Source organism: Cydia amplana, chromosome 3 (genome assembly GCF_948474715.1).
Source record: "Cydia amplana chromosome 3, ilCydAmpl1.1, whole genome shotgun sequence".
NCBI classification, from domain to species: Eukaryota; Metazoa; Arthropoda; class Insecta; order Lepidoptera; family Tortricidae; genus Cydia; species Cydia amplana.
This window is the reverse complement of record NC_086071.1, coordinates 16,869,732-16,883,107: the sequence shown is the minus strand read 5'-3', so window position 1 is coordinate 16,883,107 and position 13,376 is coordinate 16,869,732. Positions and strand designations below refer to the sequence as shown.

The 13,376-nt window shown below is 36.2% G+C and overlaps 1 protein-coding gene across 3 annotated transcripts in view; it reads right to left on the bottom strand.

Moving 5' to 3' along the window:
* The window catches only part of LOC134662745 (teneurin-m), a 333,160-nt gene that overhangs the window by 118,808 nt on the left and 200,976 nt on the right, over positions 1-13,376 (bottom strand). The window lies entirely within an intron of this gene.

The following is a 13,376-nucleotide window of genomic DNA, read 5'->3' as shown; positions in this document are numbered from 1 at the left end:
TGTGGAAGTAGGTTTAGAAAGGAAAGAGGTTTTAGAAGTAATACTTCATTTATATGTATAATCAAAACTAAGGCTCAGTTTACACTAAACCATTATTGGCTGACGGTTAATTGGTTAGTACCAGATTACGCGGCACAAGACCGCACCAATACCACGTCATAGGTCCTGCATTAAGCGCTAATAAGTCAAATTGGACAATGGATGCAGTAATAGGCTTCAGTGAAGCGAGTAACTACCTACGAGTACTAAAGGGCTTATATACTGAGTCAACTGAGTGGTATGACCATAGGTCTGTTCAGCTTTTGTTCTAGCCTTGTCGCTGAGGTGGGTGTAAACTAATATACACAATACCGTAAAATGGGGTGAGTAGGGTCAAAACTGAAATTTAACCTCGATAACATTTTATTTTTACATATGAAAACTGAATGGTGTATATAATAATAAGTGTTCCGGACGTTTGTATTTTAGTTTTTATTATATTTTGGGTAGTTCCATTTCATAACTTTGCCGATAAAGAGGAAAACTCACCTCACCCCGTAGTGCCTCGTATTTGGGGTGAGAGGGGTTTTCATACAAAGGTGATTTTGGAAGATTGTTGGATTGATTTTTTTTTATTATGCGTATTACTATAGCTCCATTTTAAATTGGAATACATTATTTTTGTAGCAGTAGCCTTAAAATGCCTTGTCACCCCCCTCTCAAACCTTCTCTCCCCATTCATAACCCACCTCTCCCCGCGAAACCTACTCACCCCGTTTTACGGTACTGTAAAAACTGACTTGCAGGTGAAAAGTTTGTAGCATTCTTGCACATCGTCACCCTAGTTCACATTCACAATCGTACTAATTACGTACGCGGATTGGGTCGTAATATAGACCTTTTGTTTGCGTACTATATGCGTACTATGGTACTATATAATTACATACAACATTTTCGCCTTAATTAGTATGATTGTGAACTAGGGTGAAGATATATTATCTAAAATATATAAAAAAAATAGGCTATTATAAGTTAATGTTTTTCGCAACCGTATCTTTACTGGGCTTCTATAAGTTTCAGAGTGTCTCCGTTTATTTTCCGCTTTCTATTTTCAACCTCAGCTGTGACACTGGCACTTAAATAAATCTGCTGAATTTATAAAAGTGAATTCGATTTTATATGGTCATTTAAAAAATAACAGTTACAAAATGCTAGTATAATATTTCCGATAGTGAGTAGGGCTGTAAGAATCGATGACGGTGCATTATTGAGTGGACGGCGTGCTGCTGGTTTTAGGGCTGCCGACTGTGAACATCTTGGGCCGATCGCTCGTCGGGTACAAGAATTTAGGTTGTATGCAAACTATAAATTAATATATCGGCCTATTATATAACTATACGAATTCAATGTCACGAAATTATTGCCCGTTTGGCAGAATAAAGGCTTCGTCACACAGGCGGGTTTTCCGGGCGGCGCGTGAGCGTTTTATATGTAAACTAGCGACCCGCCCCGGCTTCGCACGGGTTAACAAATTATACATAAACCTTCCTCTTGAATCACTCTATCTATTCAAAAAACCGCATCAAAATCCGTTGCGTAGTATTAAAGATCTAAGCATACAGACAGACAGGAAAGCGACTTTGTTTTATACTATGTAGTGAAGCGGCGCGCCTCGCTCACGCGCCGCCCGAAAAACGCGCCTCTGTGACGAAGCCATTAGAATGATATTATCTTAATTGCGTACTATACAGGGTGCCATTTGAGTCGTGATCAGTAATATGTTTTTCTAACTCCATAAACAACGAGCAATTTAATGCCCCTACTCTTACTAAAATCAGACAAGATTTTTTTTATTGTTTGTTTATTTTTTGTCATTTATTTTATTCTTATCAGTGGATTTAGGATATTATATATATATCCTTCATGTCATGTACGAGAACGGCGACCTTTACAAATTCGTCTAGTATTTATAAAATTGCTAGGTTTACGCGGCGCGACCCTAGCGCAAAGTATATTTACCTGGAGAGGTTCTATTTCAGTGCGAACATTGTTTATGGAATCGTTAATGCGCGGCGAGGCGCGAGTGACATTTCAGCCCGTCTATGTCCGGCCTTATTAAATACTCATACCGGGTGTGGCCTAACACGAGCAAATAATTAAAACAGATTGTATTTCTCAAACAGTGACACCTTTGCTCAATAACTTTTAAAAATTATGACCCTAAAGACTTCCTTTTTTCCATACAAAATATTTTTTTTTTAATGTACGCCATTATCATTGTGATTGACGATGCTTGTCATGCCTTAAACATAACAAATTTCGCAATGCATTGCGTCTTGGAATAAAATTTTAAAGTGTACTAGAAATCCAAACACAAGTTGAAAAGTAGCTGAACAAATGTTGGTCAGTATGAGAAGTACAGCCTACAGTTTAATTTTTCGCTCTTATTATAGGCCACACCCGGTATTTATCAAATTATCACTGGTAACTAAGTCACAATGTAATAACTTGAAAGTTGATTTTAACTTATACTTTTAATAGCCGTATCGATTTCAAACTTTACAAGTAGGTATACAGGGTACTTCCTGTAACAGGAGCAATAAATTAAACTAAAGGCTGTACTCCTCAAACTGACCAACATTTGTTCAGCAGCTATTAAAAATTATCAATCCTTTAGACTTCCTCTTTTTCATACAAAATAAATATTGCCTCCAATGTACGCTGACATCAGTGTGTTTGACGTTGCTTGTCACGCTTTAAACATAACAAAATTTGCAATACATTGCGTCTTAGAATAAACTTTAAAGTGTACTAAAAATCAAAACATGAGTTATTTTCAAAAGTTGCTGAACATATGTTGGTCAGTTTGAGGAGTACAGCCTACAGTTTAATTTATTGCTCCTGTTACAGGAAGCACCCTGTATAACTTCACTTGTACAGCTTGATGTCAAATAATATATGTATTGTATTTTAGTAATTTATTTTTGTTTGAACTGCATTGGATCTTGAAAGAAATTTTATTTAAGAAAGAAAATATTTTGTAGTTATATAAATACGACACAGTTGTCTGTCTACGTTATGACAAGTATAAAGTGAATATTTTAATAATAAAAATGTATTTTTTTATCGAAAAATTCTTAATAAAACTATAGAATGTAATATGTTCGTTGAACGCCCAGCTCAAAGACAGCAGTATTATTACATTCCACTATAAACCAGATACATCTGTCCTGGTGGAACATCAAACAATATTTATACTCACGCGATATAAATACACAATCTCTCCGCTTAGCCTCAAGGTTGACTGGTAGAGAATGCCTTACGGCATTAAGTCCGCCTGTACTATAAGGTTTTTCTTTTGTGCAATAAAGATTAAATAAATAAATAAATATACTGCTAAAATTAATAGATTCCGACGAACTAAAAGTCAACCTAATCCTTCGAAATTTCGAAATCGGTTTAAAAAAATATATAATAAAATGGAATAAAATTTTCTTTGTTTAATTCTCAAACAATGAAGAAGAAGCTTACATGGATTAAATAAAATGGAATATTTTAAATATGTAACGAGCCTTATAATTGAAGTAATGTCAGAGGTCAGAGTAGAAATGTAAGGCAATTTGTGGCGTTCCCCGGGAAAAGGTACCTTATGGCACTTGGCGCTTACGTCGCATAGCACCGCAATTGTATTGGAGCGGCGTAAATAGCGTAGGCGCCAACCGCTATAAGGTACCTTTACCCGTGGGACGTCACATTTAGGTACCTATCTCTCGGATTTCGGTATGTGCATAATTTGCTCGTAGTTGTAGTTGCCAGCCATCTTACCTTAATAGATAAAATAGATGTTTATTACATAACGTAGGTACCTATAGAAAAACCACGTAAGTAATTCCACGAATCATGGAAAATGAAATAATGGTATAATTAACGCCAAATAGGTAGCTTTGTTAGATTGGGCGCAATAGGCCAGCTTGTTTTAAAAGAACTGTAAAATAACGTGTTAAATTGTATCAAATTAGGCAAGGCAGTGACAATCGAGTTGTCCTGTGCATACAACTCGATTGTCACTGCCTTGCCTCATCTACTCAAGATAGAATGTCAAGAATGAATGATCGACCTATAAAACTATATTTACAGTAGGTACATATGGGGCTACTTTTCCCCACTAGTGCGTAAAATAGCACTTTTCGTGCGTATGTCGAAACTTTAAAGAGCCATATGTACTGACAAAACGTTGTTCGATACACGTGCGAATAGGTAATTCGCAACTCGTGTCGATTTAAAACACTCCCTTCGGTCGTGTTTTAATTTATCGCCACTCGTTTCGAATTTCTTCTTTTTCGCACTTGTATCGAAAAATTTCGAAAATAACTATTCTTTCTCGACTTTATCATCAACAGCAAAATATATTATTACCAGAAAACATAAATTTTCTGCTTAACTGCTTATTCAAAGTAGCAATACTAATTTTGGCATAAGCACTTAATGTGAGTACAACCATGCGCTAAATTTTCCGAAATTAATTCAGAACGGTACAATTTACATTTACAATATAAATAATCAGTGGAAATCTCGCTATTTACCAACACAAGGGCACTAACGAGCTCGCAAAAACGTAGCCAACTCACACAAACTTTGCTACACAGTTCCTCCAGAATTGACAACATAACAAATAAGGTTTTAAGCTTCGTTTGTCATGTTTTGCTATTCGTACCGTAAAATGGGGTAAGTAGGGGCAAAACTGACATTCAAACCTCGATAACATTTTATTTTTACATATGCAATCTGAATGGTGTATATATAAGTGTTCCGGACGTTTACATTTTAGTTTTTATTTTATCTTGGGTAGTTCCATTTCATAACTTTGACGATAAACAGGAAATCCCACCTCACCCCGTAGTCCCTCTTAATTGGGGTGAGATGGGATTTCATACAAAGGTGATTTTGGAAGATTGTTGGATGGATTTTTTTTATTATGAGTATTACTAAAGCTCCATTTTAAATTGGAAATCATTATTTTTGTAGCAGTAGCCTTAAAATTCCATCTCACCCCTCTTTCATCCCTTCTCTCCCCATTCATAACCCAACTCTCCCCGCGAACCCTACTCACCCCATTTTACGGTATACAGGGTGCTTCCTGTAACAGGAGCAATAAATTAAACTAAAGGGTGTACTCCTCAAACTGACCAACATTTGTTCAGCAACTTATAAAAATTATGAATCCTTTAGACTTCCTCTTTTTCATACAAAATAAATATTGCCTTCAATGTACGCTGACATCAGTGTATTTGACGTTGCTTGTCACGCTTTAAACATAACAAAATTTGCAATACAATGCGTCTTAGAATAAACTTTAAAGTGTAATATAAATCAAAACATGAGTTATTTTCAAAAGTTGCTGAACAAATGTTGGTCAGTTTGAGGAGGACAGCCTACAGTTTAATTTATTGCTCCTGTTACAGGAAGCACCCTGTATATAAATATTTGCAGTCATAATTATACTTCATCACACAAAGTGCCAACTAAGCCGTTAAAAGTCTAACTGTAGCTATGTCAACCGAGCTTACTTTTAGCAGTTCATACAAATAATATTACGGAACATATAATTTTATATTTTCGTAACACCTTCCGACTTGGCTCTTTGCCGTATTAGTTTTAATGTATGGGACAGTATTTCACGGGTTTAACTCATTAATGCTGTGTTTAAATTGTATGCAGTTATTAAAACCACTGCGCATTGTGATATGGACTACGAACGCGTTTATGATTCTGATTATTTGAACTGAATTTCAGAATTGTGGGTGCTATTTGCACATACAATTTTCGGGAAAGTAATACCTACGATTTTTTGGCAAAAATTACGGAATTTAAATTTATTTATAGACTAACTCAAAATAATACGTCACTGTAGTCGCCATCAGATATATCGGAGTACCCAAGGTAGGTATAGATGGTTTTTTTCCTACGATTGAATATCAAAGAAAGATACGCTCGTGGACGGAATAGCCCCATGACAGAATTAGCCACATTGACCACATACAACCCCTGAATAACCGAAAATCCGATACCTATTATGGGGATTTAGTGTTTCTATCCACTGATACTCCGACAACCGACTGCAGCATGATTGATTGTTGTTCGGATTCCATATTCAAATCACCGCGGCTCAGGTAACATCCACTACATTCTCACCTCGTAGTTAGCACGACGGAATGACTAAACAGGGTGTCCATATTTAATCTGCGCGCCGCGGTCGTATCGGTTTAATGTGCCGGGAATGCATGCATAATTCACAACGCGCCCAGAACTTGGCGCAGTGTGTTCCGTGGCGCATAATGTCTGAACGCAGCGAAGCCGCGGTTGACAGCGCGAGAAGCGAAAAATTTGACGTTAACCCTTTTTAGACAAACACAAATGACCATCCTATAGACTATTGAGTCTGTACGGAAAGAGAAGAGTCGTAGAATATATTGGATCCCATATATTTCACGACTCTTCTCTTTCCGCACAAACTCTGACTTCATCTTTGTGTATTTTTATCGTGTACCTAGCTAGGTACACGGCAGGTAGGTAGGTAGGGTAGCTACCCTAGTACCTGTTGTACATGAAGAATTTGAGGTTGTTCTTTAACTGTGCCCATTAGTTTACAGTTGAAGAATTCTACGCAAGTGTTGAGGACTTGTAATTCTCAAGGTCTCAATTTGGTCAATACAGCACATAGGAGAGCAGTCGCTTTTATATATCATTGAGTGTTCCATGTAGGACAAGTACCTACAGGGAAACGAAGAGAACAAGGCATGCATGACAACTTTAAGGGTAATAAATTGAATAATGCAGTGCAAGTATCTCCAACTCTATATTATCTTGTAGTGCAACCAGCGACTGGCAGAAAAAAGGGTACTTCTCTTCTTTTCAGAAGCTCGCTCGTCATCGGAAATAAACATGATCGTACGTAACTATACAATAAAAAAACTCAATTTTAATTGATAGAAGGTCAGCATTTACATAAATTCTACTTCAAGACGTCTTGCAATTAATAATTAAGAGCCAGAAATCCCACATGCACCTTAAAAGCCCAAGGGTTCAATAAATAAGGGTCAGTTTTTTACCCCACTTGGCCTGCAATCCACGTATTTAATTCGGCTATATAAATTTACTGCACTCGTGAGAGAGTCTGGGGAAATCTTTAGTGTGGATTTTTTTAATTCAATACATTGCAGGTGAGTATTTTTTGTTTTTATTTTAATAATACTCTGCAATTTACTGTTATTGAACCCTTATGCGTACTGGTACTATGAGAAGGAGCAGTGTTCGCACATTTTATGTAGTTCTTAATAAAGTTGGTGCAGACTCTTCATCAGGCTTATTTGTTTATTTATTTATTTAAACTTTATTGCATAAAATATATACAACAATGTACAAATGGCGGACTTAATGCCAAATGGCATTCTCTACCAGTCAACCATAGGGCCAAACAGAGATACCTTCAATTGGTGCAGAGAGAGAAAATATATTGAGTGAGTTAAAATAAAAAGCGGCCAAGTGCGAGTCGGACTCGCCCATGAAGGGTTCCGTATTTAGGCGATTTATGACGTATAAAAAAAAACTACTTACTAGATCTCGTTCAAACCAATTTTCGGTGGAAGTTTACATGGTAATGTACATCATATATTTTTTTTAGTTTTATCATTCTCTTATTTTAGAAGTTACAGGGGGGGGACACACATTTTACCACTGGAAGTGTCTCTCGCGCAAACTATTCAGTTTAGAAAAAAATGATATTAGAAACCTCAATATAATTTTTGAAGACCTATCCATAGATACCCCACACGTATGGGTTTGATGAAAAAAAAATTTTTGAGTTTCAGTTCAAAGTATGGGGAACCCCAAAAATTTATTGTTTTTTTTCTATTTTTGTGTGAAAATCTTAATGCGGTTCACAGAATACATCTACTTACCAAGTTTCAACAGTATAGTTCTTATAGTTTCGGAGAAAAGTGGCTGTGACATACGGACGGACAGACATGACGAATCTATAAGGGTTCCGTTTTTTGCCATTTGGATACGGAACCCTAAAAAGGAAACTATACTTAAGACGTATTTCAAAATCCAAATTTATATTATAAGGTTTATTGTGTAGTTAAGTTGTTACAGTGACATTATTTATATCTATTATGTTAAAACATATCATGTTTCAGGCATAATTCATTACGTCTGTAATATTTTCCTTAAGCATAAGGAAAATGTTTACCTTATGGTTGTTGCTTATTTAGCGATCGTTATACTCCTTTGTCAGCTTAAACCACCAAACGGAGGCCCCGCAAACTCGCGACACCTACTTACCCACGTTTATGTTTAATTCCTCACATTAACGTAATGAACATCTCGTAACTCAATTCGCGTAATGTATGCCATACATTACCTCATTTCAGTTAACAATTCACTATAAGCTCCTGCGGAGTTTGCCTTCAAAATTCAACAATGTCAACAAAGATGGCTCAGTCGTCGCCCGGCGCGCGGGCGCCGAAGACGTCCCGTCTGCTGCGTATTTATTTTATTAATAAATATGTTAATACCCCAGGTAAGTCTGCATTATTCAACGTCGGTAGCGTTGACACAGCCACGGATAGCCATGCAAATTCAATCCGGAGATGCGAGGGAATTATCATAATTGTAAGTGAGGTTTTTGTTTCTGTACCTGAAGTTTAATGTGAAGTTTGCGGACACTTTTAGTTTTGCGCCGTCATCCTGCGATTTGCAATTCAGAGGGAAAGAGCAACTTTTGCCGGGGTTGCTTGGGAAATAAGGGTTGGTTTCCGTTGCATTGTGACAAATTGAATTAGGCAGGTTACCCGCTAGATGCTCTTGTTACGTCCGTGTTTTCTCATTCGCTTTGTTCTTCAGCAGAGTCAACATTGCTGTTGGACTTCTGCACTATTCATTTCGCTTACAGAGCACCGCGAAGAATTCGCCTCAAGTAACTCCGATTGGCCTAGAAATTCTTTACAAGTGTCAGTATGTGTGGTTATGAGACTTACCTATGAAAAAATGCTTGACCTGACTTGAAAAATGTGTGCTGTTGGTACTAAATGTTGACTGTATTTTCCTTTGCACATCCAGTCAACAAGCGCAGTCTGGATAAAGTGATAGACATCAGAAGAAATATGAATAAGAATTCGTTTATTGTTTACCGTGTCAAACAAGATGTTAAAATTATACATAGTCACAACGGCTACCCTTATTTAATACCCATATATAAATAATTACGTAAAACAACGCTAATTTCCAGTTTCTACAAACAACTGCCAAATGGCAGTCATGCAAAAAATATTTTCTATTTCAATTTCTAAACATGCTACGAGTATATGTTTTCGAACAAAAATTACCTACTATTTTTTCATGATCTCATAACAAAATTAATTAATCCGTATGTATATGGCATAATTAATTAATTCGTAATAGCTAGCTAAAGCAAAAGTTTGGAGGTAATTAACTATTTATTTTTATATCAGTAGCCAAATATGAATTCATCGAATTGCGAATTAGAAAAACCGTCAGGAAAATCATTAGTTTTATGAGTTTTCCCTATTCGGATCTACGCTTTTTATTCAACAGTCGAACTTCTACCTCAATTTTTACTGCAAAATAACAATGGAACGAACGGTCTAATTTAAAACTTTTACTACCAGAGGAAACGAAATAACGGCTAATTTCAAAAGCATTTACTGCCACGTCAAACGTTTACCGATGTATGCCTTTTTATTGTGTCATCATCTTGTAAATATGGGGTGTTAAACCGGGCCCCTGACTCGTAAATACAGGGTGTCGGATTGCTCTAAGCCTACCGATTTCGATTTTATAGCCTCTGGATTGTCACTCGCGTTTATGGCGAGTGGAGTCTAATCGAATATAAATTAGGTAGCAAAGGTTGAATTGCATTTTGTTACTGCCCATAAAGGTGGATAAAATGGTGCAGTTGCCTATGTTATATGCTAAAAATCTTTTCTTTGATAACATGTAAAACAATCTTATGTTCAGTGTGTGTGTTTGTGACTTGTGTTCTCTTTTGAGGGGATTTAGATAAAATAGGTACTGAATTTTCTTAGTTAGTCACTAAACACGTTTTGTGAGAGGTTCTTGCACGAGTTCGTACAGCAACTATCTAAAATAAATTGATTCAATATTCAAGCAGTCGCAACTCAGTGCTGCTAAGAAAATCAGCTATCGATAAATAACTTCTAAAAAACCATTACTTTTCGAAACTTGCAATCAATCGTTGCACCGATGACCGGCGAAGGTAATGGAATGTGTACTCTTTACTATCCCCGCCCACATATCTGTTTTAAGAAGCATCGGAATTTGGACTCTATTTCTGAAGGTGCTAAATTCATTTTCAAAGCATACAGCAGTACGAGATACGACTAGGGGAAAGGGAAAAGTAGATTTTCTACTCTAAACCGAAAATCTGAAGAATGCCGCGTATTTTTCAATCATCACCCGCTAGGGTTGTCAGTTTAAGCTCCGGTCGATTGCGGTTTTGGCCCCCGCGGTAAAAAAAGTTTGAAGGTTTGTTAGGTAGTGTTGTTCAATAGGGCTTCCATTGCGCGGTTTAGGTGTCTACGCATTTGTATGGTATTACGTTGTCAGACGATACATTTGCATTGTATGTATATTTTGTAACGCTTTAGAAATACGAATATAATCTTTTGATTACAAAGAAAGCTCTAGGCTTTTAGGTTTTTAGGAAATTTAGGATTCGATTTTTAGCTATGATATTGAGTAAATTTTTAAGAAACAGTCATACAACACCTTATACATTTCATTTACTCGGTTTTCCAATTACCAACCCAAAATAAGTGCTGGAAATATATAAAAAAAATACTTTTTAGTGTGAAAAAATGTAAGGGGTTCCATATTCGAAAATCAAGCCATTCCGTTTGGGAATGGCGTTCGGTTCGGCGCCGGCTGCCAATCAGGGCGCGCCTTCCTTCCGCCGCGTTCGCGATTTTTTCACTCGCGCCTGACACGGACAAACTTGGTGCATTCATCACCGCAGTGGCATAGAGCTTGTAAGTAGTAGATCTGCCACTTAAAATTATTTAAAAAGAAATCATATTTCGTTTTGGGGGCCAATTGATCATAATTAGCCCGCGTCTTGTGTGTAGGTAGGTATTATTGGCTGTCGTAGTGTTATTTTACGTTCTTATTACAAATACAATTACAGTTTTACTTAGTAATGTTTGAGTGAAAAATTAATGAAAATTGTTCATGTTATTTATATCAGACAAAGGGAAGAGTTATGATTTTAGCATGAAATTAAGGTACCTATGTAGATATGTAGGTAAGTGGGTTTATTTTTGTCGCATGATCCACCGAAGTGTTAAAATTTGTGAACCAATTTTTGTGAATTAGAAGTTATTATGGTGATCTGTATCGTTTTTATGACACGACTGATATAATATACCTATATTTTTAACCTTCATGCGAAGGTACTTTTCACCATAGAACATAGTCGGGTTAAAGTATTTCAATGATTTTAATGATCATGCTTATGACGGTTTATATAATTTGTTTTCGCTAAATAAACAATTCAGTTGATAAATAAATCCTAATTGCTCAAAGCTCTTAACTGCGCAACGGCCAATGTATGTTCAGAACTCGAAACTAAATCGTCGCGTCTTGTTTGAATAGTGAGTGGTTTCATAAATTAATTTTCTAACAAGCTTAGTCGCTTAGCAGTTCAAAATTAAAGACAAATAACAAGCTATGAACAAAGTAATACAATTTAGTTTATGTGTATCAAAATGTATTTAGGTGCGGTTGTATGCGTTTGCTTTATAGTGATAAAGTTTGCGAACTTTCAGAAACAAAAGATGTGGCAAACAAAACGTTGCCACTTCTATTATTTTTCCTAAGAAACAGGCGCGCCTACGGTGCGATATTTTAGCAAATGAGTGTCGACGTAAGTTCGCGTCTGAAACACCATTCGCGTGTGTGCGTGAAAGTACTCGTATACGTACGCGTGCACATTAGTTATTGTGTGATGTATGTGTGCGAGGAACGTTCCGGAATTCAAATTTGGCCCGAGTGACGCGAATTAATGGATCATTTTTTAATTAAAGTTACTGAATGTGATAAATTTATTTTTTTTGGACCTGGGTAAGCTCTTTAATTCACTTATAATAATGATCTAGAAATTACAACTTTATTCTCTAGTAAATAAGAGAAAAAATCTTCCAAGTTTTAACTTTGCGTTTTTTACTTATTTCCGGAGGATTTTCTTCTTTCATGTACTGAAATTCGTAATCCAATCCTTGCACTATATGAATGAATGAATAAATCGGCATTCAGAACACCGCTCCGGAACATTCAATAGAATTCGCTTCACACATAAAAAATGTAAAGAGACAGCCATTTTGAATTTGCATATGCATGGAACCTTCCAGAGCGCATGTTTGTGAAAGGAAACGTAGCCATGACAAGTAAATTTATCGGCGTGATAGAACTGAAGGGAACAAACGTACATATTCTATACATACATGTGTATACGTAAGTTTTTAAAAATGCCATACAAACGTTTGCACACTTTTATTTATTTAAACTTTATTGCACATAAAAAATACTCGTAGGTACCAATAGCTCCAGAACACTTTCTGAAATAACTTTTCAATTAAGTAATGTCAATAAAAGTAGATCGGCTTCACTTTATCTATAGGTACATGTGGCTATTTGCATACATGAAAAAAAAAGAAAACTGGAGTTTACCTGGCATTCTGTTTTTATTTAAACGTAAATCCGAGATTACTTATTCAAAACAAACACTAATCCGTGAAAGACAGTAATATGTACATCCATTACGTTTTAACTCCCGGGAAATTGGGCTTCATTTTAGAATGCTTTCCGCAACGAGTCGTAGTGAAACTACGAGGCATACATACATATTAAAATGTTAGATGAATCATCGTATTACTCATTTACGATGGTATCGTTTGCTCTTCTATATTGATGTTGGTGCACTGAGATTTATCATTTATCAAACAACCATCGAGAAACACTGATTTAAACTTTCACGATTTTTACTCATTATTAGTGTATTAATTCGGGTAGTTCGACTCGCGTGCCTAGAAAATGTTGATGTGAAATTTAACCAGAGACCACGGGGACAACGCCGTACTCGTACATCGTGAAAATTGAATAAGTCTTTGAGCAATATTTTGTCGGTACAATCTCTACACATATGTTTAAAAAAACTCCATGCTCTAAACTTCATGCTCATTTTTTAAAATATACCACGGTAGGTACTTTACTAACCCATATTTGTACCTGAAGAGTTTTGCGCTATTTCTTTCCCGTCTCGCCCATGAAAACTTAAGCAAAATTCAACGTTTAACGACATC